The 27,325-nt window shown below is 40.2% G+C and overlaps 1 pseudogene; it reads right to left on the reverse strand.

The window, feature by feature from the left end:
• Positions 1–23,326: 23,326 nt before the first annotated feature.
• On the reverse strand, positions 23,327–24,082 carry LOC145981318 (puff-specific protein Bx42 pseudogene; annotated as a pseudogene).
• Positions 24,083–27,325: the final 3,243 nt, after the last annotated feature.

Genomic DNA, 27,325 nt, shown 5'->3' on the forward strand with positions numbered 1-27,325 from the left:
AGTAAATGCACCAGTTAAAATAATGAAATGCATAACGTCTGTAGCTCAGATACAGTGTTTAAGTGCATCATCAAGAAAGATGCAGGAAGGTGAATCAAAAACTCATCAATTGATGCATTATAGTAGATCTCGGCATAGAATGAAATACCTTTTGGTTACCTTTACGAACGATGTACAAATATACATCAAACTGTAAACTTGATTCTTAGCAAAGCCCATAAAACACATCGATCGATGCGTTTCTGGTGCATCAAATAGATTTGATGCATTTAGTTTTCTCTGTGCGGATGGCGTAGTTATATTGCTGTTGCCTTGTAATCAAGGGGTCACAGATTCGACCCCAAGTGGAGGCACAAAAATATCTTTGATATATCTGATTTACACCAAGTTTGCACACTTGTGAAGTATTTATAATATGTCTATCGTTCTTCTGACTTTTAAAATACGGGCTACTTATTGAATTGTGTATATTCACTTTAGTTTTCGCCGCTATATATTCCGAAGTATTCAAGATGGAGGTCGTGTGATATCTTTTTGAACGAAACAGTACCTTGGATAGAATTAGAATATCAAGGAAACCCAAAATTTGTATTTTGAAAATTTTGAGCTTTTTTTTTATTTCGATTTTGCTTTGCTGTTTTTGCCATTTACAAAATACCACACCTCTCCACTACAAGAAGGCATATTTAACCACCAATGGTAGAACTTCTTGCACATAACTCAATGCTTTCCAAATCACACAGCTTTGACACCAGATCGAGCGGGAGAACTCGACTACTCATCCCCCTTCATAAATCAAATTTTTATTCAAAATCTTTCACCGTTTCCACTTCTCGTCTTTGGAACTCACTGCCCCTCGAAATCCGGAACTCATCGTCAGCATATGTCTTTAAGACACAATTAAAACACAAATAGTTAGCACCTTAGTGCAAGTTTATAGATGTTAGTGAAAAATTGAATACAGTTGCATGCAGAAAAACACTGAAAACCCTTATTTACATTAATATTTCAAATCCCTGAATAACCATAACCCCACAGCTCTACAGCACCTTGGCGGGCTTACCTACCGACTGCTGGTCTCCCTCCCACACTGTTCCTCCGTAACCTGTTATAGCGTGGAGGTCTCAGACCAGTGTTGGGGTGACGGGTGATCAGCCCGACGAACCCCCAGCCGTTGTTGTAGGTCTTCTCGACCGGGTTACGCTCACTCACTCGGAGCTTCCCAATTTCCTCACGATGGTGAAATCCCTGAATACTGTCGTAAATATGCGAGTGTGTGTGTGTGTGTGTGTTTTGTTGTATGCTCGTGAGTATAGGTTAGGCTTTCATTCCCGTGTTCATTTTTTTCTTTTCCTCTTTCTTTTTTGTAATTTTTCTTTGTAATTTTATATTTTTCTTTCTTTGTTTTCAATATTTAACTTTTTATGGATTTGGTTTAATGTTGTTTTCTAATTTTCATATGTTAAAATTTTGCTGTAAAGTGGTTAAATGGTAGAAAAGGCTACAAAGCCTTAACTTTGCCATGATAAACAAGACGCAATAAATAAACTTGGGAAGGTTTGTTTCTTATCAAATACATGACGTCGTGCCTGTGTGAAAACTATTTACACTAGTTCGAAACAGTTTCTATTTTATCTGATCCAACTCTTCCGTTTTCTGTGCAACGGAAATCCTATAGGAATGTTTTTCTGCTACCAAGTTTTCTTTTCATGCTCTTGAATCTTTTGCTCTTCGCGACTGCTACGGCTTATACTGAGCTCTGGCATTCGTCCAAACCATATCTATTTATCTGAAAGGTCAAGAACGAAGTTCAGGTCATGTCAGCATTTCGTTTCTAATACGGGCAGAGATTTTTCGAGGTCTCTTTATAGTTTGATTTTGAACTTTATTAGTGCGGAAACCATATATATATACTGGGTGATTTTTTTAACCTAAATCATTTGAATATCTTGAAAAAAAAAATCATCCTACAAAAAATTGTTCCAAATAAAAAGTTGATAGTTTGGAGGGGGAAGTTTAGTGGTGCAACAAAAGAACACCCCCTCCCCCTCTTGTAGGTTGGGCGGGGGGCAACTTTGAAATTTCAAATAGAAACCCCTATTTTTTATTACAGATTCGGATTTTACGGAAAAAAATACATACGTTTTGTCTGAAACATTTTTTTCGATTCGTGATAGATGGCGCTATAATCGACAAATTTTCATTTCTTGAATGTTTACACTTTAAAACCAATGTATTTCATTTCGCAATTCATTTAAAGTCAAAAACTAAAACATTCTCGTGCATGAACTTTGTACTAATTCTTGACAAATCTTTTTTGATTTCATTAAGCTGGTAATTCGCCTATTTACAACATTTAAAAGTTAGATTCGATATTTGTTTAATTTTTTTTATTGTTGTGTGAAAGATGCTTAAGAAAGTTACAACAGAAAAAAATAAAAAAATAAAACAATGTCAAGAAACAGTTCCTTTTTAGACTTTTCCTGTTAAATCATTGTTTGTTTTTCATTGCTTTTTAGATCACAAGAATGGTCCGAGCGATTAATTTGACTAAGCTGTTGATACTTTTTAATATCAATAGATGTATTAACTGTAGAAGAGAAAATTGAAATGGTTCTCGTGTATGGAAAATCTGGAAGGAATCTCTGTCAAGCTGTCGTTGTTTATGCTCAGCGTGTTTCAGACAGGGTGCGTTCTTTCGCTTCGTTTCAACGTACAGTCAATCAATTTACTACCGAAGGAAGTGTTAAACCTAAACAAAGGACCTGTCGAAGAACAGTTACTGAAGAAGAAAATGAAATTAATGTGTTAGCTGCTGTGGCCCATGATCCTCATGTCAGCTCATGAAAATTTGTCATTTCCTAATCTCGACCGCTAGAAATTATTTTCATATATATATATATATATATATATATATATATATATATATAAACACACACACTCAAACATACATATCTTATTAAATTTGATATTTCTAATTAATGTATTATTTTTGGTGTTGTGGCATTTGATATTTCCGTGGTTTCTATTTTCTATGTTTTTCCATTTCCTTAATATCAACCACTAGTCATTACTTTCAAGTTTGTGTTGATATATTGATCTCATAAAATAATATTGTCCCAGTTAAAGTATTATTTAATGATGTATGAGTTACTTAATAGAGCGATAAAAGTGTAAATTTTTATCCTTCAGACAGAGCTTCGTCAGTTCGAGATTTACATTTACACAATTTGAATTTTATGTTAATTAATTTTGTGTGTCGTATGAAAATTTTGTGTAATTTGAAACAAACAGCTGTATATGGGGTCTTTATGTTAAAATATTTCTTTTTATTTGACATTGGATCGCATACTGGGGTGAGATCTTTACGTATCTGATAAAAATCAGCCGAAATAGACAAACTTGATAAGGGATATTTTGACATGTTCTAACAATTTCGCGTTGTTACAACATATTTCTTCAATTTTCTCGTAATAAGACATATGTCTGTATAATTTCGTAATTGTCTTGCATATAATCAGTTATTTTATAATTTATTCTTCGTACCTTTAGCGCAACGGATACTTTATATTATGGATGGCAGGATAAGAAAATTTCGGACGAAGAAATTTAGTGCAACTTGTTCTGACAATAATTTTGTAGGCTGTTTTCAGATTCCACATAGTTCAAATCTGCCTAAAAACGTTGTGTTTGTGTATTAATTGCCTAGATTTACCAGATCTGTAGCGAGCTGCAAATTATGCTTTCGTTTCCACAAAGGTGTAAATCTGACATAATAGTTAATGAAATTAGTATAATTGTAGTAAACCTCACAATATTTTCAGTATTTTCCCACTACATTCTTCAGTTAATGGGATTCTAACTTCATTTAATACTCCATCCCCACCCTAGTCGATATTTCCTGAAAGATACTGACCTACCATATAATGAGAAATTCGAAAGTACTGTTGTGCATATTTCTGGCTTTACTGGGAATATTTCTGCATTTTTCTGACATATTTTTAATTTTTTATGACATATTTTTAAATTTTTGGCACATAATTACATACATATTTTACAATTTTATAGGACATAAAGTCCCAGGCCCTAGTGATAACAAACGATCAGTTAGTAAGTCAAAGTTCTCTGTATATTACATAATTGTTTCATACCTTGTTGTAGATAGTGACTAAAGCTGTCGCCTTGCAATTTTGGAATACCGGGTTTCATTCCCTGTGGTTACATTGCACAGTAGTTTTGATGCCACTTTCTTACGCGAACCTTCAAGTTTTCTTGCTGCCAACAGCCGCCCCCCGTGGCGAAGTGGTTAGCACATCGCGCCATGACGTCAGGGGTCCCGGGTTCGAATCCCGGCCTGGGCATGGATGTGGCACAAAAGCGAAGTAAAATAAAGCAAATCATAAATCTTGCTGCGAACAGTCTTCTGCAGGCAAATGCTGGAGTTGTATTTAGCGCAAAATACGCATTTGCCTACGCTTTTCCATCATTCACCAATTGCCATTAGACACGCACGACATATGATCAACACTAGATCATAACTTCCAAGATATTTTTTCTCTAAAATTGTGCATTTGCGAACAAATCGTGAACATTCCTTCGCTGTGAGTCTTTGCATTTCTCGCCAGAATCTCCTGTGATTTCCACGTCGGTCGTCCCTTGTTTGCTGGAAGTGGTATTTCCCCCGCAAAATAATTGCCCTCTGCCTCCACGACTCTCTCGATGCTCCCTCCCAGCACGCCCGCATTTTCCCGTGGTTTGCCGGGCGCATGACCACCACAAGGTCGAGGTCACTTGACCCTGATCCTCAAGTATGCATCTCCTCGCCAATCAAGCTTCAGTGTGGGAAACGGACGAAGCACCACCCGAGAGTATGTCTGCGAGTGTTGAGCGCGGAGAACCGAGGCGTTGCAGCATTTTGTCGGCAATCTCACGGTAAAATGTCCATGAAAGAAAGAACCGTGGTAGCAGCCCTTCAAGAGCCAAAGACTGCCAAAGCGTGGTCTGGTCATCGGGTCGGATACCTACATCCATGGTATAGGTTTTTACTGAGTTTTATTATTTTTAAAGTATACTTTATTCACAGAAAGGCTAATCGCGACTAAACCTACAGTTTAAAGTGGGATCCGAACCACTTCGTGGGACGTGTAAGGAGTGACCTTCTGGTAAACCCAATGTCAACCTCACTTCCACGTAGAACAACCCGGTGCTTTTGCAGGCCAACGAGGCTCTGGCGTCTGGACTAACGTCCAGTATAATCCTCGGTAGGGCTAAATCTGAGTCCTGAGATTTGTCTCTATATGCGCTGAGTGCCCCTTTACAGCCTCAGCATTTATCTCAGGTAGGGATATTTTGGTCCTCGGTCACGAATATATTTTAGTTATGGTAAGGGGCTGGGCCCCGAATAGTGCTTAGCAAAATAGCCTAAGTGCTGACGCTCCCACAATTTTCAATTCAACAAGATAATCGAGCAACTTTGTGACTCTGCCGGGTATAGAACCCTGGTCCTCTTGATTGCAAGGCGATGACCGTTACCACTACGCCATCGAGGAGGCCCAGCATATGTTTTGCATTGATGGGAATCTTTCTGAAGTTAATCGCGTTTCCTGAAGGGCCGACCTTCGTGACGGAGTGGTTAGCACATCGCGGTACGATGCCAGAGGTCTCTGATTCGACTCCCGGCCCTGACGTGGGTGTTCTCTGAGAGTGTCCCATCATATAGTTCACCATATCACTCATCCTCATCGTCGCGATTAGCCACAAGTGAAAGAAGAGTGGCGCTAAATAAGAAAAATCGACGTTTCCAGAAAGGAATTTTGGGGGCCTCCCGATTGTTTCGTGATAGTGCTGTCGCCTTGCATTTGTGTTTGGGTCTGGTGCCAGGCACACCGAGCTTCGACCAATCGCTAAACTAAATGCTAAGAGATCTAAATCTTGCCCTCCTAACCTAACAATTCTGCTTAGGTCTAATAATGCATGTATGGTTAGGTTAGGAGGGCCAGGTTTAGAGCTCTTAGTATTTAAACTCTTTACCAGCTAACTGTAGACCAGGCGAACGAGAACAAGTCACTGCGCAAGTAGGAACGCGAGACGGCTCCACCAATGAACAGTGAGAGAAACGGGATTGTGTAATGGGCGACGGGAGTTACCCGATTTCCTCCTTCTTACTGTAAGCGTTGCAAACTTTTGAAAACGATAATACCGAACGCACATTGCAAACGCACCGTATTTTTGTCTCAAGGTCCGTACGATTGGTTTTAGAATTTCTTAGGGAAATATTAGAGATACAACTGCAAATCAAATATTGACAAGCCGTGCATTTAGCGTACGGACTAAGGTCTGGACCGTACATCAGTACATGCACGCTCAGGACCGTACGGTTGGCAACGCTGCGCTTTCACATCTCGATTTTCCTCGTCCTCCTCTGCCGATATGCGCGGCCCTGCTCTAGAGTTAGCTGGAACAGGGTATAGTTTAGCGTTTGGTGGAAGCTCCGTGTGCCCAAACCCATTTTTTTTTTTTATTGAGCATTGCTTTTCTGCCACTTTTGGCTACTCGCTACGATGGGGATGATTGATGATTAGCAGTGCTAAGTGGAAATGCCTTCTCCACCGTTATGTGCATCCTTGCTCCACATATTCTCGATTCGGAGTGTAGTTTTCACGGTTAACATTCGATGGTCTAATACCTCGGTCTGGTTCGCTGCACTTTTTGACTCCCTCTGCACTCGCGCGTCTGGTTGGTTACTTGGTGCAACACCGACTCGTCTACTTCGTTAATTTGGTGTCAAGTAGTGTATTTGGTGTCTGCACCGTTTACACTACATTATGGAGCGGTGTTGTGTGTGGAGTATTGTCACGTGGTGCGTGCTAATTAATCAAATGAACGTTTATAGCAGCAGACAGGCATTTGTTGAATCTTCTGAACTTGTACACCGCTTGTCTACTTGGTTGAACGTCGTTTCTATGCACCAGTCTGACACCGCACACAGAAATCTAAATCCATCATACCGATTGATGCACCAGAATGCATCGATTGATGCACTAAAGTGTGTTTTATGGCTTCTTCAAAGAATCAGATTGTCATTTGATGCATTTTTGTATGTCGTGAAAGAAACACCAAAGTGCATCATATGATTCAAGGTAGGATTTCTTTCAGTCGAGATACACTTCAATGCATCAGTTGATGTTCCTTGATGCACCTTCCTGCATCTTTTTGGATGATGCACTTAAACGTTTGGTCTGAGCTACAGAGTTTATGTATCTCAGACGAAACGTTTAAGTGCATCATCAAAAAAGATGCAGGAGGGTGCATCAAAACGCATCAACTGATGCATTGAAGTTAAGATGTAAGGTATGAAAGGGCAATCAAAAACACACAAGAACAGCACACAACACGAGCCACTGGCCGTGTATAGAGGCCAGAGCCTCGCTAGTCTGCAAAATGCAGTCCAGGGTGTACTACGTGGAAGGCAGGTTAACATTTGAGTGTCTTCGGAAGGGTCACCCCTTTACTTGCCTCTATTCTCCTCCGTATCATATGAAAACGTGTCTCTATGTACCGATGCGGTGAACGCACAGAATTTCAAAAAATGAAAGATGTATGAGATGCAGTATCCACACATTAGCTGACGCTGGGCAAATAATAATTAACTATATCCGTTTTGATTAATGGGCCAAGCATTATTATTTATCAGCGTTTTCGACTGATCATTTGGATCAAAGAGAAAACACATTAGCGACACGCTGGGGCTGAAACCGTTTGCATCCATCTTGTTTTCAACCAGGACATTGGTAGCGTCAATACTTCCAACAAAGGCCTTTGGACATCGTGTGTTTTTCGGTTGAAATCGCAGGAAAGAGAACATGCGTAAAACACATTGGTGTCAATGGATTTGGCTATGCGCCCTTCCTGCGACATCAAAGCCCAGAAAGCTCATTTAATTATGTTAGCCAACACCATTGTTCTGTCATGATTGATCGCCGGTGGATTGGCGCTGATCTGTCGTACAATCCACGTTCCTGTGTCCTACCTCGTACGTAGTTCCCTGACTAAGGAATTTCAATGCTGATTACGACTTAGTCGCAGAAACATGAGGACCGAGTTCACAAGCGGAGCAGGATAAAGGGAATAAATTGGGTTGTAACGTTCTGGATGGAACAGTAACAAGACATTAGCCCCGTCCAGTTCGTTGCACTTTCTGACACTAGGTTTAGTGCATGTGTATCCCGCACTCAGAGAACTAAATGCATCATATCGATTGATGCACTAAAGTGTGTTTTATGGCTTCTTTAAAGAATCAGATTCTCATTTGATGCATTTGGGTGCATTTTTTGTATGTCGTGAAAGAAACACCAAAGTGCATGGATTCCTTAGAATCTAGATGCACTTCTATCACTATTCATACTCATCTTCGCGATTAGCCAAAAGTGGCAGAAAAGTGAAGGTTTGGTTTGGTTTGAGTTGCTGTTTTAAGTCCACTTTATGCACAGTAAGGCTAATCGGGACTGGACCTACAGTTTAAAGTGAGATCGGAACCACTTGTGCCTCCACCGGGTATCGAACCCGGGACCACTTGATTACAAGGCAATGACGCTACCACTGCGCCATGGGGAAGGCAAAAGTGAAGGTAAATAAAACAAATTAATTAGTCTTTCGTTCCCATTTTTTTGCTTAACTCTAATTTTATTCACTTGCTTTCCGCCTCTTTGCTGTAGTAATTAGCGCACGGTACTGCTAAATCAGGTATCTTGGCTGCGAATCCTATATGTAGGCATGTTCTTGTGTTCATTGATTGAGTGATTGTTTTGCTTTATTTTACTTCAGTTTTTTGTGCCACTTTTGACTAATTTACGATGATAGGGATGAGTGATGAAATTGATGAATGGGCATTCACAATAATCCATGCCCAGGCCGGGATTCGAACCCGGGACCCCTGGCGTCGTAGCGCGATGTGCTAACCACTGGCGTAGTGATAACATCGTCGCCTTGTCATCAAGGGGTGCCAGGTTCAATACTCGGTGTAGGCACATAGTGGCTTGGATCCCAATTTAAACTGTAGGTCCAGTCACGATTAACCTCTCCGTGCATAAGAACAACAATTAATTTCAATTCAGAGGTTTGAGATAACATCACTTATTATAATGAAGAATCACACTTCTAAGATGTGTATCATACGTGAAACGAGTCTTTAAACAGCAAGACCGTATTTTTCTGCGCCAACTGTCTAATGGACGGAAGTAATTGGGTTGCAACCAACGAGAGAGTTTCCGGTGAGCGTTCATGTTTGACGTTGGCATTCTGCAAATCAGCGAACAACCAAACACGTCACGCTTAATGAGCGTGTCAACATACGCAATTGCGTTAGGCGAACGAAAACAATTCGTTGCATTATATCAAAGTGACCACGATCTGATGCTCTGCCTCCGCCCCAAGGAGGGCAAAGGGACCCCCTCGGAGACGTACATGGTCACTACCCACCGTGACCTCTGAACTACGTCGCCCCACAGTAATCGCCCTTCTGTAAAAGTTCACCTGGCTTCCACTCTGGGGGTGTAAACAATGGAGAACTGGACGGCGACGCGATGGAGCGTTCTTATATCAGGTTGCGATCAAAGGTCGAATTTCAACGACTGACCTTCTGTGCGTGGTGCGCCTCGGGCGAAACGCGAATTTTTCTGCTCGTGACTTTGTTTTTTTGACATAAACTCCGCCTCTGTTCTCATTGGTCGATGCGGAGAGGATCTCGCAGAGTGGTTGACTGCACGACGATACAGAACCGTGAATGAAATGAAAAGCAATCCGGTTGAGACAGAGTCGGTGGCGTACCGCGGGCTATTGTCCCCCGCAGGTAAAATATAAGGTGCCTTTAGTGTAAACATGGGACGTTTGATTTGATTTTTTTTGTTACTTATCGTCGCTTTTCTGCAACTTTTGGCTAATCGCGGCAATGAGGATGCGTGATGATGTGATGAAATTGATGAGAGGGCGCACAATGAACGTCCATGCCCAGGCCGGGATTCGAACCCTAGATCCCCGACGTCGCAGCACGCTATAATAACCACTGCGTAAATATGGGGCTTTGACAGACGCCCAAACAGGCAAGATAAGATTTTACACATCAAATTTGCCACCCGTACTTTTCTACTTTCACTTACAAGCAAACGTAGCAAAGCCTTTTTCTTAAATCAAAATTTGCATATATTCCATTAAGATCCGTCAAATTTCTGATGCCATCTAAATTTTCAAGAACTTATAAACAACCTTACGGGGGCCATTAGAACTTGCCACCCTCTTGATTTCAGATGGGAATTTTTCCAATATTCCTGCATGGAACAGCTCTAGGGTTCACCCAGCCTCTAATAAATGGGTACACAGGGGGGAGGTGAAACCGGCCGGAGCGTGGTGCTGATCACATCACCTTCACAAATGACCAAGATTGTGAATGTGTAGGGGCCCTACCTCATATATTCATGGCATGTTGCAATGTGTGCCGAGCGCGTGCTGATCTCCGTGGCAGATTGGTTAGCACAGCGCGCTACGACGCCAGGGGTTCTGTGTTCGAGTCCTGGGTAGGACATGGGTGTTTGTGTTTGCCCTTAATGAGAAAGTTGAGAATTAAGTAAAAAAAAGTTACATATGTGAAAACAGAGAAAGAGATTAACGAGGAAACTACAGCTTAGGGATTTTCCTTTATACATAATATATAAAAAAGCGCGTTAAATGGTCGACTTTCAATCTCGTCGCCGAAGTTTCCGGGTTCGAGTCTCAGCCTGGCCATGGGTGTTTTTTGTGTCATTTCATCAATTTTATCATCACTCATTCTCATCGTCGCGACTAGCCAAAAGTGGCAAAGTAGCGACGCTAAATAAAAAATGCAGGATGGACATTTTTGCCTTTTTTTCATCAAGTAAACAGGTTACCTCCTGCCGTGTTTATTTCAACAATCCTTCATTTTATTATAAAGAACATTAAAATTGAATTAAAAAGATAATGTGAAATACCTGACTGACTCAATGGAATGATCAATAAATTATTTTATACTGAGACGGGAATTTTGGATGAAGTTGTTTGGAGATTTGAAGCATGATAGTGCGAAAGAAACCACCTCAGAATGTCTTTTCATTCACCCCCTTCCCCCCCGCTCTGTCAGAGTGTGTGTTGTTGTGGATGATTCATTTATTTGATTTGAGTTAATTATGACAAAAATAAATAATTCCAAGGTTCTTGAAGACAACTGCGCCCTCTCTGTATGTTTAATCCGCTTAGAAGAAACAACTTAGTGTAATTGAGTGCACTGGCGTACGCAGGGGGGGCTGAAGGGGCTACAGCCCTCTCCGAAATTTTGAGAAAAGCAGGGAAGAACTTGGAGAAAACAAAGTTGGTAAAGGCAAATTCGCCTCAAAATGACCCCCGATTGCCACTTTTGAGAGTGGAAAGTTTTTAACACACGAAATATTTAATTGTGTATGCCGTCCCTCTAGAAAGCAGTTATGCACCATCCACCTTTACAATTCCAGTTCCTCCCGAAATAAAATCCTGCGTACCTCAGTGATTGAGTGTAGAACTTCAGTGATTCTCCTATTTATTTACCATATTTACCTACTTATATATACACTGGACTTTTCTACGGATAGGGATGTACTGTACAGTAGTATCAGAAAGCAACAAAGGCTTTTTCTAGGCCCTTTTGCACAGTAAATGATTTCCTTTAAATATATCCTTATAAATTGTATTTCAAATTTATTATTTCCCCTGTCCGAGAGTTTTGTAATAACTCAAGCACACAAGGAAACAACTCCGATAATGGTGTGTCATTTTACGTGAATATATTTTACTGTTCGTGGGTAAACCTTATGCATGTAATTCTGATCTTTCTTTAGATCGTACAATTGGAGAACATTTTCTGTTAATTTATTTATTATAATTATGAAGCTGCTTATTTTTGTTATTGGTAACTGCGAAAAAAGAAGCAATTATTACAAAACAAGAACGTATCATACAGAATATTAATTAGAGTGGGCATTAGGTTTTCAAACCAGAACCTCACAAAATCGAGACCAGTTATTTAATTACCTCGGTGCATTTCTCTTGAGGAAAGCAAGGCAGTGAAACCTAAACTTTCATTCCTATTGTCGAACCAGACCCTCGCGAAAAAACACCCATTCCGCTGAGTTTTCCTTTTCTCTCCCCGCCCCTCTCCTATTTAAAGGAAAGAATGAGGGGCAACTGCCGACAAGTCCGTAATTTGGTTCTCAAGTTAATGTCTTTGAAGAAATAGGCTCCTTTTGGCAACATTGACCCTGGTCCTCCACGCAGGCCTATCGTTGATCTAAGGGACACTAAATTCACAATCGGAGTCATTTTTCTTCAGGCAGTCGCTCTGGGAATGGGGGAGGCGGGGGCAGGGGGTCCTCGGGCAGAAAGTCACGCAAAGGATAGCTTGAGGGAAGAATGAATTGTCCCGTGTCGATAAGAAGGCACAAAGGAAGAGAATCAAGAAATGGTCTTCTCCAATTTTTTTTAAAAAAAGATATTCCAATCGCTCTACCACAATGCATCAGATTCCAGAGCGGAAGGTTCCTTTTGTTTTGTATTTTGTGTGTACTGCCGATATTTCATTGAAGGAACTGGAAAGAAGAATTATTTTTGTCAATCTCTGTTCCATTTTTATGGAAAGTCGTAGAAAGACCTTCATATCTGAGTCTCCATGCAAGCATTCAAGTGAACTCGGATGTTGCAATGAAAGCATTATGCACACAACATTTGCTCCTTACGGCTTATTTCTATGGACGGCTACTTCTCTTGCAAAGGTACGTTTTCCACTGTCTCTATGATTACAATGCCGGCTTGAAATCGTTTTCGAGCCATGGGTTTAGTGTCAAATCTGTTCAGATGTTCGCCTCAGTGACACTGTGAGCCATGATATGGATGAAGGGAAAGACATGTCTCTGTTTCTGTAGTTTGATTTGGTCCTTTGTGAGAATGCTTTTTGCCTACACTCTATCTCGGGAATCTATGAAGCAAGGACGCGCATAACAGTAGAGAAGGGGAGAAAGTGAGTGAGCGGAGCAAAGCAGTGCGCGCTGCTGCAAACCGCTGGTAGCGCCCTCTTGAGTCAGTACTTGCGCAGAGACTTGTTTTCATTCGCTTGTTTCAGAGATTCCCTGGACAGCGTGTAGACGCTCCGGCCTCCGTAAAGGAGTGGTCAGCGTAACACGCTACGAAGCCAGAGTTCACAGGATCGAACCCTGGGTAAGGCAAATGTGCATCGTTCTATTTGCCACGACATTCATTTCATCAGTTCATCATCCATCCTTATCGTCGCGAGTAATCTCGGATAGAAAAGTGACGCACAAGATTATAAATATAAACAATCAATATTTTTTATATTCAGCCTTAATCAAGTTTATTTTCAGATATTTTTCTCAATCAATTACGAGATGGTGTTTTGAGCATAGATTGCGGACAATACCTTCAATATCTTTGAGACTTCATTTCCAAATATAAACTGGTGTTTGTCTCATATAAAGGAGAAGACAAGTAGAAACGAGAGTTTCTACTTGTTTTCTATTGATTTTTGCTCGGTTTTGGAGGTAGCGTAGAAATTAGCCAACTAAATTGATCTACTGTTCACAGTGGGATAGTTGAGACCATGAATTATTTTCTTTCTTTTTTACTCATTTTGGAAACAGCCCTGATTCCAAACCGTTTTCCTTTGCTTAGTTGCATCAGTAGAGAGCAAAACCGGCGCTTATTAATTTCTCTTGCAGTCAACAGTCGCTTTCTATGACTGTTTTATATTGTTTATATTGTTCTTGCTCACTATTACTTAATTCCAAATTCTTACCGTAGTTCGCACTTTATATTTTTCTGACAGCATTCTGCCACAGCCCTAACTCGGTGAGGTTTTATTGTCGATATTCTTTATGTAGTGTTTTTTTTTTCCTCGTCCTCAAATATAGGATTAGTATTTGACATTGAATCATTTGTTTTGGTGTTCTTCAGTCTCTGCGGCCGATACCATTGACTGTAGGCGTAACTTGGCAGGGTAAGGGGAGGCTCTTGTCTCACAATATGCAGTTTTATTCACTGGTATAATTAACCCCCTGGGACCTAAGGAACAAAACAATAACGACTAATTTTTATGATTTCGCGAATGTAACAGTTATTTATCAAAATTCCCTAGACGTTATTTTTGTGGCATGTAAAACTTCTCGATTCTGCCCCCACCCCAAAGTTAAGCCCAAAGTTCCATTCTGCCCCCCCCCCCCCCCAACTTAGGTCCCAATTTACTCCCAGGACATAGAGTATCTGACGAAGGTTCTAGATTTAATCAAGATATGGGTGTTTTCCCCTTGATTCCTTTTAGCAAATCATTCTTAATTCTCATCGTTCCGATTAACCTAAAATGGTAGAAAAGCGACATTAAATGTACAAGGATAAAAATGAAATGAAATAGCATGTGTGTTGTTAGTGCGTGTGTATAATGTCCCACTATAGTAACTCTCTAGCTTAAGCCTGCAAGTGATGAAAAAATAATAAAACTCTCCTACATCGTAGCCATTACTTACACCATTTCAGTCAATATTCACCTACGATCTCTCATTGGCCGTCCATTTGAATGTGTTCGTTGGCTTTAAGATTTATTGATCTGGTGACCAGACCTCTGTCAGGTTGACGGCGCTTAGAATGCAGTCTATAATTCTAATTTTGCAACGCCGTGGTGTGCTTTCTGTCGAAGTAGTCGCACAGTTTTATCATTTATTAAGAATTGAATAGAGAATTGGGGTGCATATATTAACTCCTGCACAGGAAAAATAACTGATATTCTCTAGTTTCCATTACAGAATTCTTGTTGGGAAACCTGATGGTAAGAGATCTGTAGGAAGGCCAAGACGAAGATGGAGGGACAACGTTGAGATGGACCTAAGGGAAATCGGTAGGGATGGAAAAGAGTATAGCTATAGAACTTGCTCAAGATAGGGAAAGATGGAAGGCCTGTGTTGCTGCAGTCATGAACCTTCGGGTTTAAGAAGGCTAGAGAGTTAGAGTTAGTCAGTTCTCTAGTTTCCATGGAGGAATGGTTAGCGTAGCGCATTACGATGTCATAAATCTTATGTTGGGATCTGGGTGAGGCATGAGTATTTATTTCATTGCGCTTAATCTTCTATTTAATTAATTTATCATTCATTCTCAGCCTCACGATTAACATAGAGTGGCACAAAAGTTATTCAAGAATATTCAAGAGAAGTAGCCCTACTTTGTTCACAGAGAATTCGGTTTTATAAGATTCCTATACAAATGGGATATACTCGTATTTACTGAATTACGGACTTGTACAGTAGTGAATCATGGAATATAGATGCATAAATGAAAATGCAAACTGATCATTTCATTCCTAAATGTTTTATATTAAATCATTCATTCATTCATTACATTGCGAGCCGACCTCCGTGGCGGAGTGGTTAGCACAGCGCAGTACGACGCCAGTAGTCTCGGGTTCGAATCCCCGCCTGAGCAAGGGTGTTCTTTTTGAGTGTCCCTACATCAATTTCATCTTCATCGTCTCGATTAGCCAAAATTGTCAGAAAAGCGACGCTAATTACAAAAATCAAATAAAAGTACATTGCGAATTTCTATGCATGTCGATTGCACCGAAGGATGCTTATTGACGTTCGTTTCGAACGCTTTGAACCGGCCCCCGTGGCGGAGTGGTTAGCACATGGCACTACGACACCAGGGGTCCCGGGTTCGAATCCCGGCCTTGGCATGGTTGTTTGTGAGTGTCTATTCATCAATTTCATTATATCATCACTCATCCCCATCTTCGCAATGTAGCCAAAAGTGGAACAACAAGCGAAGTAAAATAAAGCAAATCAATCAGTCAATCGAACGCTTTGAATCTTTTCCCGGCCACACGTGGTCTTTAACCCTAGAGAAAATCTTCACTTCAGCCCTTGAAGATTAGAGTGCCATTAACTCTAGAAAGTTTGGCCTCTTCACCTGATCTCACTTGATCGTTAACCTGATAGAAGCTCTTCACTTCAATCCCTGAAGATGATAATGTCGTTAGCTTCCGATAGTTCGGAATCTTCTCTACAACACACCTGATGGTTAACGCGATTGAAAATCTTCACTTCAGCCCCTGAAGATGAGTGTTGTTAGCTTTCGGAACTTCAGTATCTCATTCCCATGTCATCTTATCGTTAACCCGATAGAGAATCTTCACTTCAGTCCCTGAAGATGAGTGGCGTAACTCCCGATAGTTCGGCATCTTCTCCAGAATACACCTGATCGTTAACCCGATAGAAAATCTTCACTTCAGTCCCTGAAGGTGAGTGTCGTTAGCTCTCGAAAGTTCGGCTTCTTCTCCAAGAAGATACTCGTTGCTAGCCCGAGAAAACATCTTCATTTCAGTCCCTGAAGATGAGAATAGCGTCGAAAACTTTTCTTCTGCTTCAGAACCTACTTGGTCGTTAACCCGGAAGAATGTTCTCGTTGTTTTTGGATTTAGCGTGTCTCGTAGTGTAGATTGAAAAAGGGAATCGTACTTCCAAAATACAAGGTGGTTGGAAACAGGTCATTACTTATAAGATCCGATGATTTTCCTATTTACACAACAGCAAGGTAGAGAGGCACTCAAACGTGAACCTCTTCAACGTAGTAGAGTGGAATGCATAAATATTACCATATTGTACAGTCACCGGCAATAAAATTGTACACCTAGATCCTGAAATGCTTGCTTTCCTGCAAGACGTTCCGTGTGTGTTGCCTACCTCTATGGCTATAAGTGCGTTAATAGCAAATTTTCAATGGAAACTTCTACCACCACCGTGCAGTTAGGCAACACACATAACGCCTTGCATGGAAGCAAGGTTCTAGGTTTCCCATTTTTATTGCCGGTGACGGTACATCACCATGTTAGTTGTATTTGTTTTGCGTAACGAGAGCTTCAAGAATTGAAAAACTCGCTAAACAAGCTGCTGACAACCTCTGAACGAGAATACACAAAACTCCAGTGCTTACAAATACGTACGATGCAAGGGAAATATTAATGAAAATAATCATTGACAATTTACCGAGCAATACTCATGGATCCCACTGTACACCCTGGATATTTGTGAATATTGCAACTACATAGCGCACCGGATTGTGTAATAAAGCACAGGTTCGATCCCGACCACTGGCAAGAAGAAGACGAAAAGAGGTGGTGTTTCGAAACGCAGTAATGTAGGTAAAAAGACAGCCAATGGAGAATGAATAATTAAGATTGCGTGCCAACAGCAAGAAATCCCAGGTTCGAATCCAGGCCTAGGCCACATACCCATGCGAGTGTTCCTTGATGAATTTAATCATATCATTGCTCATCCTCGTCGTTGCGATTAGTGGCAGAAAAGCGACGCTAAATAACACAAATCAAAATAGCAAGAAATCCTGATTTACAACGAACATCTGTATTCCTTAGCTGCCAGAGCCAGATTCTAAATGAAATGTCAACATAAATTTGAGGTTTACAAATTAGTACTTACATTTCCAACACAATTGTTCATCAACTGGTACAGGGTGTTTCAATTAAAAGGTAACTGAACGTGGTGTGTTTTTGATACTTTCAGTTACCTTTTTATTGAAACACCCTGCACAAAAACAGGGTGGTCCAGGAAAAGGAAACCGAAATACTGATTACTTAATACTTTCGATTATCTTTTTGGGCCACCCTGTACAGTCACGGATACTTCTGAATTGAGATCGGTGATCGTGACTGTACAAAACATGGGAGACACGTGCAAATTAATAAATATATGTATTTTCGACGAAAAAGTTGCGTATAAACATCGCTGCTCACTTCAGTAATAATATGGCCCCTGTGCCCCGAGTGCGTAAGGTACATTTTCTACTTACCTTGCCTTTAGACGCACGGCAAGTTCCTGCAAACTTACAAACTCAATGACGCAATTAAGGGGCTTATTTCCCAAGTGCTGCATGGTTCTTAGTATTTACTACACTCTACCTATCATCCTTACTTAAACTTAACGATCGCTTTGTAGCGTTTCACGTACAGAAAACAGATTCTCTATAGGTCAACTCCATTAACCTCATTAGAGACTTCGGCCTGAGATACGCAACTTGCGAGGGAAATATACTCAGGCAGATTTCTTGGAAAGTAAGAAAGCTTGTTCGGTTCCTACAGGGATTGGATTTATATTGAGAGAGCGCAAATTACTTACCCTATGGATAATAATAAATGAACCTGCACGGCCAACAGAATTAGAAACATTTCTATTCAGGGATTATAAAGTTTAATAAGAGAGGAAATGCTCCAGAACTATAGGTTACCACTCTGTCATTTTTCTTTAAAGTAAAAAAATCACGAATATAAAGAATAATATTAATATATTTCCATGATACATGATTGTCATATTTCTTTAGTTCTATTTCTGTTATTTTAGGTCGCTTTTTACCTATTGGGTTAATCACCACGATGTGTGTGTTATTGATCTGTGAGAAAAACGTAGGATTTTTTTGTCTCTGGAAACGGACTTTTGAATGAATGACGAACAGACACGGTGACACTGCCATGCTTTACCCAGGGATTGAACCTGGGACATCTGGCTTCGTAGCGCGTAACGCTGACCACTCTGCCACTGAGGCCGGCTCGCCCTGCACATCATCAGAATCTTCACATGTCAAGATTGCCTTTACATGTCTTATCAAATGCATCATAATGATGGGCACAGCGAGCCAACTCATCTAATGCATAGGTTATTCTGTGGCATAGTTTAGAAGAATTATCACCAAATAACCTATGCCACCAAATTATCTTACTTTGCCCTATATGAAATATCTGTAAATATTTATGTAAGTATATGCTCAGGATGTCCGAATAAGTTGCATAGTAAAGTTATTTATGTTTTGAAATCATAGCTACATGCATAGGCGTAGCTACGGGGTGTGCCTAGGCACACCCTAATGGGCTGCTTTATCAAAGAGAATTAAAGACAGATATTTTAATAAGAGAGAAAATAAGCGGCAGTTTGTAAGAAGTTGAAAATGTCATTACTTGGTACCAACGTGTGCATTATCGCTGATGAAACGAGTGTCTATAGTTTTTCGATTTTTTGATGTCATTGGAGAAAGAATATATTTACTGCATTCTACTCTGTACTGCAGCGCTTTTCTTCTATACCTGTCACAAACTGCACGTGTGAGAGAGCTTTCTCCAAGCTTACCCAAGTTAAAACTAAATTAAGAGCAACGCAGAAGCAGGATAGATTGGATGCCCTGCTCTTGCTATTTGTGGAACAGAAAAAAGCTTAGTCTATTGATGTAAATGAAGTTATTGATGAGTTTAAGAACATAGTATCTTTTGACAGACGTCTCTTGTTATAGATGACGTGTATTTTGATGTATTTGTTTTTAACATTTATGAACATTTTGTGTGTGTGTAATTTCTAAGCAATTTGATTTTTTTCTACTACATATATTCAGAAATTTTCAACACTGTCTTTTAGTGAATTTATATTCCTTTACAAACATCAGTGCAGTTAAAGAGCCAAGTGATTGTGTTGCAATATATGCTATTAAAAAGGTACAATACCTCATTTTTTTCTTTGTGCACACTCAAATATAAAGTTCTAGCTACGCCTATGGCTACATGATATTTTAGTACTCTCGAGTAAGACCGAAAGTTTCTGACAGTAAGTCTTGTCTTGTCTGTCCCACTCTTGGATTAGTCTCGACAAGTATCGAAAGGTATGGTCTCGACGATGGGGGTGAATGGTGATATGATGAAATGGATGAAGGGACAATCGCAAGCATACATGGACGACACAAGATGAGCCCCGCCGAAGATTATACTGGCTGTGGCTCCGAGTCAGGCGCCAAAGCCTCGTTAGGCAGAAAAATGCAGTTCGGTGTGTACTACGTAGAAGAGAGGTTGACATTTTGGGTCTGCACTCCCAAGTTACTTGTTTGATTTGATTTTTGTTATTTAGCGTCACTTTTCTACCACTTTTGGCTATTCGCGACGATGAGGATGAGTGGTGTTATGAAGAAATTGATGAATAGACTGGACACTCGCAAATAATCCCATATTTGGCCGGAATTCAAATCCAGACGCCGGCCCCCGTGGCGGAGTGGTTAGCACATCGCGCTACGACGCCAGGGCTCCCGGGTTCGAATCCCGGCCTGGGCATGGATGTTTGTGAGTGTCAATTCATCAATTTCATCATATCATCACTCATCCCCATCTTCGCAATTAGCCAAAAGTGGCACAAAAGCGAAGTAAAAATAAAGTAAATCAAGACATTCAATCAAAAATCCTATCCATGGCCCCTGACGTCATAGCGCACAGTACTAACCACTCCGCCACCGGAGTCGCAAGTTACTTGTTGTGTCAGCTTCTGCGATCATGAAGAAATCTGAAAGATGGGGAAAAAATCCATCTGCCGAGGCGCTGACGGCCGAAACCCGAGGATTGCTACACTTTGTCCTCCTTCCATTCCTTCTACGTTGTTTGCCCCGTGTTGCAGTTCCTTTCTTCGGAATAGTCGAGTTGATTCAGATTTCACGCCAGGATTTCCACGGGTATATTGGAAGAGATGGAAATTCGGCTGCGTTGGTATTCCATTGGCGTTTTCCATTTCGACATGCCACGGAAGAAGCTAGCGCGGATACACGAAGACAGTGGAGGGGATGAAGAAGAAGCGCTTTGATCATATCCGTTTGTGAAAGTGGGTTATGATGCATCCTCCCTCTTCCACATATAAAGCGTCCATCTTCCTACTTGCGTTATGTCCGGAAGAACGTCATAAAGGTTAATAAAAGAAAACTGAACTGTTGACCATTGGCATAGATTGTGGCTTAAACGTGGTATACGTGGCGAGAAAAGGAATATTTGTCTATTACGTACTCGGTTATAGAGGACATATAATTATATGCTTGGTGATGTTAATAATTCCCGCATTTGTAAAGTTGAAAGGATACATGTATAGTCACTGACACTGCTGGGTTGTAATGATTCCATTGAAAGTCAATGCCTACACTAAAACCCAGAACTGTCCGTGACTGTACAGTCGCCGGCATTAAAAAATAAATACTCGCTTCCTTGTTTGGTGTTCGGTGGAGGCACATAGTGATTCGGCTCCCACTTTAAACTGTAATTCCAGTCCCGATTAGCCTTACTGTGCATAAAGTGGACTTAAAACACCAACTCAACTCATTCCTTGTTTGGTGTTACGTGTATTGCCTAAAACTACAGCATTGCTGAACGCTTCCTACTGAAGTTCGTCCATCTCCATAGAGTGAGGCAACACACAACACACTGCAGGGAAGCAAGTAATTTAGGATATAAGTGCGTCATTTTTTATTGCCGGTGACTGTACATGTACATCTTGTTCAGATCAAGTGCCACACACTTCAACTGTACAACATCATAAAATGTGCCACTTTACGTGAACATGAGGGTATCAATTACATTGTTCGAAACAGATTTCGATACTGAGGTGCCATTCGGCAACAGAAACAGAACGTCACGAACATAACGACTGATGCAGTAGCAAATATATATTTGTATGCATGTCTTTTAGGGCCACATAACCAAGCAAATTAAGTCAATACGAATGTATATTTCAATATTCTAATTTGAAACGTATTGAAACGTAATTCAAAATATTGAAGTTTTAATTGTGTTAAGTCCACTTTTTGCACAGATAGGTTAATCGGGACCAGACCTGCAGTTTAAAGTGGGATCCGAACCACTGTGCCATTTGCCATTACCGAGTATAGAACCCGGAACCTCTTCATTACAAGGCGACGAAGTTGCTACTACGGCATCAATGAGGCCAAAATATAGAAATTTTGAAAATTTTCATCATCATAAGTCTTAAAAATAACCTGCTGCTATGCGCGAACACAAATTGAATGGTAGTGTGAAGTTATAGGTTCTGAATTCGAATCCAGACAAAGGGATTCTTATGATTCCTCTCTAAAGAATTCCTTTACACGAGTATATATTTAAACAATAATAAAATTGATTTGCGAAAGAAATGTAAATAAAATTAACAATTGCCCAGTAACCTGAAAATGTAAATTAGTCCAGGCCACCATTTAAAGATTCATGAGAACATGCAAAATTTTCATCATATTTAGAAGGATCAGAATTTCATATTGGTCAATATTGATTCAGTTGGGCGCCGAATTGAATATTGACGCTTTCAAAGGCTGATTGATATACGACATATACAGGTTGGCTGATTTTTGTAACATAGCTTTAAATTTGCTTCTTTGTATATTTTAAAGTCCAATTTATTTTTTTAATGGCGAATTGGGACTGGTCGTACTGTTTAAAGTAGGATCCATACTATTAGCCCCCCTTCCGGGAATCGAACTAGGGACAGCTTGATTATAAAGATACAGCGTTACTATTACGCTACAGGGAGTTCCAACACATTTTTAGCATTGGCCTGACTGGAAAGAAAAAAAATCAACTGTCAGGATGATGGCATGAGAGGTTTCACCCGTGGCCGCCCCGATAGGAATCTGTCGTCATACCAGCAAACATTCCCGCAGTTGCCATTTAAACATTAGAAAAGATATAAGTATTGGATTTCCACTCGCAAAGATATAGATGCTATGGAAACTATGGCTTACTGCAATTTTCACACCAAAAGTCGAAAACAGGAACTCAATTAATCTTGAAGACGAATCGCCCAGTCTCTCGCCACTGTCATTTGCCACCCGGCTGTGCATATGTGGCTCTTCCTCTGCACGCAGCTGTTGCAGCAAAGTTTCAGTAACTAGAGGAAGTATGAGATAGAAGCAACATCTGACTTTCCTACAAAACTTCCGTTGCAACAAACTCTAGATCTGCGCAGACGTCAAGAGAAAATGAAAGACTAATCTAGTAAAAATTGCATAAAAGAATAAAGAAGTATTTCCAATGACAATTTCGGGAAAATAATTTTTAAGTGAAAGATCTCAATCTTAAGATAGAAGAGAAGAATTTTCAGAAATTGTTAAAGCCCTTTTACACAGTACTAACATGAAAACAGACGACAGATAAACACCGAGTGTTTATACAGCTTCATCAATAGCAATATTTATTTTTTATTTGTTGTGTGTGTGTGTGATTTCTTATCTATACTTACACAAGACATACAAACACGTAGGTTCAAATTAAACAACATAACTTTAATGCCTGGAAGCCATTCACGTACATCTTACACACGGTTACTATGACAACCAATCAATAACATGCTACAAAATAAAAATTCTTCTTCTTCCTCTTATCATGCGTCTATCATCTCCTCCTGGAGTATCTTTCTTTGTTTTAAGTGCTGGTCTCACCATATCTATCAGGAGGTCTCCTAAGTCTATTCGACCTTCTGAGTGGTGCATGTCCATCGTCTGTGTTTGGTTGGTTTTCGTTCTCTCTTCTTCCCTCTGCATCCTTAGGTCTCTTGCTAGCTCTTTTAGCTGGTCCAGACCGAAAGGATCGTCTTCATCTTTGTCAGACTGAACAGGTCCGCTGTGTGCTGCTCCACGGTCCGTGCCACTGAATTCCTTGTCTGGGACAAATCTGTTTGTTTTCATTATTTTCTCCAAATCATCTCCATACACATCCTTGTTCAGATCTCTTGATGGTCTGTAATTATGTTGGCCCAGAGTTCGTGCATCCCACCAAGGTTTATCATACACGTTGTACGTTTCGTCATATCCGTATCCTCTTTGATTGGTTGAACAGCCTCTGGTCAAAATGAGTGTCCTCACTGCCCATGCTCTTAGCTGGCATTCCAGCTGGAATCTTTTCACTAATGTCCCTCTCCCTGTCTCTCTGGAGCTTCGATCTTTTATCAGGATCTGCTCTGGCCAAATTTTGTTTTCCTTGTCTATCTTTATGTTTCTCATATAGTAGTTGGTCACGTTCCCTTGATTCATCATCCATATTTGCCATTGCCTGTGTTCGAATTCCAGCTCTCTCTTCTCTCGCCTTCTGAGCCAACTGCCTCAGATGCTCTTCTTTCTCCGCCAGCTGCGCTCTCAAACCTTCACTTTTCGGTATTTTAATTAACATCTGCGTTATCATTTCGTCCGGATCCCGTATTTGTGAACACTGTGTTACATTGTGCTAACATGTTTTTCCAACCTGGATGAATTCTGTCGAGCCATGAACGTCCAATCACCGGATAACGCAGTTATTCTTCACACAATATAACCGGTAATTTATACAATACATCATTCAATGATAAATCAATGAAAGCTTGACCTTTCAACTTCAAAGTATTATTATTCACACCTCGTAACTTTAGTGTAGTGAATTGTATTCGCCGATGAGGAAACATTTTTTGGAAAGACTTGCTATTGAACAGCGTAGCTGTAGATCCAGCATCTACTTCATATTATACAATTCGCTTATCAATACACAGTGATTAGTGATTCTCATCCACCAGAAGATAAGCACAGACAATTCACAAGTGGAAGATGCTACGCTCACTCTTTCAAAAGCAAGGAGCGTTAGTTTCAAGCCAAAAACAAAAGTTATAGATGGCACTAATGTTCTTGTGTCAGCGGAACCGTGCATAGTTGATCTGTGTATTGATGAAATAGTGCAAGTATTATCTTCTGGTGGATGAGAATCACTAACTTCAACGTGCAATAAAGACAAACCATGAAATTCGTTATGTATGTTTTGTTCACTAACATAGCGTCTAAAGGTTTAAAATTAGACTTAAAAGTTTGATCCGAGGTAATTGTCTTACTCGTAAGTTCATGGTTATTTTTCCTACACTTGCATTTTACATGCCAATGACCTTTCTTTTGGCAAAATGAACATATCGAATATTTTGCTGGACAATGTCCAAGATCATGCCTTCTGGAGCATCTATCACATTCTTCAGTGCTTCTATTACTTTTATCTGAGGATTAACGAAGTTCTTTTTGTGTGCTTGCGAGGACTGGTAACCTGGTTTAAATTTCTGTGTCCCAGCAAATGCAACTAGATTAGGACTACATTTCTTTTCACGATGTACGAACATTTATGTTTCTCGTTCAATTAATTCCTTTTAAAGCACAACATCTTGACATTTTACTGGAGTCAATGTAGGTTCAGAAAGTAATTTCTTTCTAAAGCCGTCAAGACCGAACGCCTACAATTATTTGCTCTACAATGGCTTCCTGTAAGTACTGGCCAAAACTACATATAAGTGCTTCTTTCTTAACACGTACCATAAATTGTGTTGCATTCTCGCCACTTTCTCGCATGCACTGCCTAAACTTGAAACATTCCACATATTTGTTTATTCTCTGGTCATAATGTTTAAGCAGATTGTCCCTGATGGTCGAATACGTTTGCAGTTCAACTGGTTCAGGTGCAAGGATAGTTTGCAACACTTTAAAAGTTTCAGATCCCATAACTGCAATCAGTATGGGTACCTTTCTGGCTTCATTAACATCATGAGCCAAACAAGACTGTTCAAACCTCGTTAAATAATCTTCTGTGTCTTCCGAATCTGGCCGGAACCCAGAGAATAAATTCAAACCGAACATATTCATAATTGAGTACTAAAAGTGGTAAACGTTGTAAGTGCCAAAAGAGAAAGTGTTGAGAAATCGCATCGTTCAGCACATCAGTCCGTAAGAACGTTCACACTAGTGACCTCTTTACACGCCCTTTGAACTACTTAGAGGACTACCAGCTACTTTTCACGTTTACCACATTATAAAGCATGGCACATTTCACAGTTTAACGTGGAAAACGTGTTTGAATTATTGTGGCACTTACAGCGTTTACCAATTTTAGTCTTCAATTGTGGACAACTTAATATCACAACATCGTAGACACAATCCTTATCACACTGATTTAAACTTGCCCTTGTACCATTATTGTAAAAAATACACAAACCGTGAAATCTTGGTTTCTTACCGTAGAAATTGATCAAGCCGACACAATTTCTCTTTGCATAAGCCTATGCTGGAATGATGATCGTCGCGTACTCTTCGTGACGTCTTCATCCATACTTCTTCTCACGAAGAATCACCAAGAATATCCTGTACGACTGCGCCATAGATGTAAGCCTTGTTGTGTGTGTGTGTGATTTCTTATCTATACTTACACAAGACATACAAACACGTAGGTTCAAATTAAACAACATAACTTTAATGCCTGGAAGCCATTAACGTACATCTTACACACGGTTAATATGACAACCAATCAATAACATGCTACAAAATACAAATTCTTCTTCTTCCTCTTAACATGCGTCTATCAGGAACTTCTTGAAATAAAGTACTGGCATGGGTCTCACTGATTTTCCTTAAAATGTAGTAAAATTAATTAATTAATATCGAGAAATTATCACAGTGACATTATTCGAAGTTCGAATGATTGATGTCAAACAAAACTGAGCTTTACAACCAACATCTTGGAATAGTTGATTGATTTGGTCTATTTTACTTCGCTTTTCCTCCACTTTTGGCTAATCGCGAAGATGATTGATGATATGATGAAATTGATGAATGGATACTTACAAAGAACGCCCAAGCCTGTATTTGAACCTGGGACCATTGGCGTCGTGGCGCGCTGTGCTAACCACTCCGACACGAAGGTGGGCGAATAGTGATTATGTGATATTACAATAGTGACTATCTAGGCTGCAAACTCTGTAAGTAAATTAATTATTCGCAAATTCGTGTAATTGTATCTGTTCATTCGTGCATATTCGCAGAGAAAGTAATCAGAAAGTTTCTCTGCATTTTCTGATTTACAAAGTCTATGATCATGTGAAATTCAAATATACCATAATTATTCCCTACTAATGCTCTTGAAGATATGAGAGATAAAAGAATTGGAAATTTGAGACAAAATGTTCTGGTGTTTGAACCTGGACCTCCCGAATGCGATTCAAACACCTAATCGACTCGACCATTTCACTGCATGGCACAGTTTCGGCTTCTCCCCTCGAGATGCTAATGCCTTTCTGGTCCTCGACACACTGCCCAGTTAACGTAATTTTCTGTTTCCTCATATTGTTTTGAGCGGAGTGTTCGCCCTGCGATTTGCATCGGGAGGAAGGAAAATGGCTTTAATCTCACAAAGCCAACTGGAATTAGCGAATTACTCATGCTTTTCTAAGTCTGTTAAAGTTCAAATACGATATGCCACCCGTGTGTAAGAGGTTGCTTTCCATTTCCCATTTTCTGGGTCGTGCAACGCTTTCCAGGAAGTCAAAACTTCACCCCGTCCTAAATGACTCGAGAACGCTTGACGGTTACTCTCGGCATTGGCAATAAATTTCAATTTCCTTTGGATTTCGCAACATAAATACACAAA

This window comes from Lepisma saccharinum, chromosome 2 (genome assembly GCF_977018435.1).
Source record: "Lepisma saccharinum chromosome 2, izLepSacc3.1, whole genome shotgun sequence".
NCBI classification, from domain to species: domain Eukaryota; kingdom Metazoa; phylum Arthropoda; class Insecta; order Zygentoma; family Lepismatidae; genus Lepisma; species Lepisma saccharinum.